Source organism: Solanum stenotomum, chromosome 1, assembly GCF_019186545.1.
Source record: "Solanum stenotomum isolate F172 chromosome 1, ASM1918654v1, whole genome shotgun sequence".
Taxonomy (NCBI): Eukaryota; Viridiplantae; Streptophyta; class Magnoliopsida; order Solanales; family Solanaceae; genus Solanum; species Solanum stenotomum.
In genome coordinates this window covers 73,559,218-73,559,934 of record NC_064282.1, presented here as the reverse complement: position 1 = coordinate 73,559,934, position 717 = coordinate 73,559,218, and positions in this window count along the sequence as shown.

Here is a 717-nt window from a genome sequence, read left to right as displayed (position 1 = left end):
CTAGAGCTTGGTATAGCAGAATTGATGCTCATCTTCTGAGCTTAGGCTTTACAAAAAGTCTCAGCGAGACTACACTCTATATTAGAAAAGAAGATTCTGATTTAACCATTGTTTCTTTGTATGTAGATGACTTGCTAGTTACAGGTAGCAATTTGAACTTGATTAATTTGTTCAAGACTGAAATGATGGAAGTTTTTGAGATGACAGACCTTGGCGAAATGTTCTACTTTCTTGGCATGGAAATTCAGCAAAAAGGACATGAGGTCTTCATATGCTATCAAAAATATGCTAAAGAAATTCTCATAAAGTTCAAAATGGAAGAATGCAAGTCTACAACAACTCCTATGAATCAAAGGAGAAGTTCTGCAAAGATGATGGAGCTGAAAAGGTTGATGAAGGACTTTATAGGAGCCTGATAGGTTGTCTAATGTACTTGACTGCAACAAGACCAGATATTCTTTATGCTGTGAGTTTACTTTCAAGATATATGCATTGTGCTAGCGAAATTCATTTTCAAGCAGCTAAACGTGTGATTAGATATGTTAAAGGTACTGCGAATTTTGGCATAATGTTTAAAAAAACATCAGACTTTCAGTTTCTTGGATTTTCTGATAGTGATTGGGCTGGTAGCTCAGATGATATGAGAAGCACCTCAGGTTACTGTTTTAGTTTTGGTTCTGGAATGTTCTCTTGGTGTTCAAAGAAGCAAGATATTGT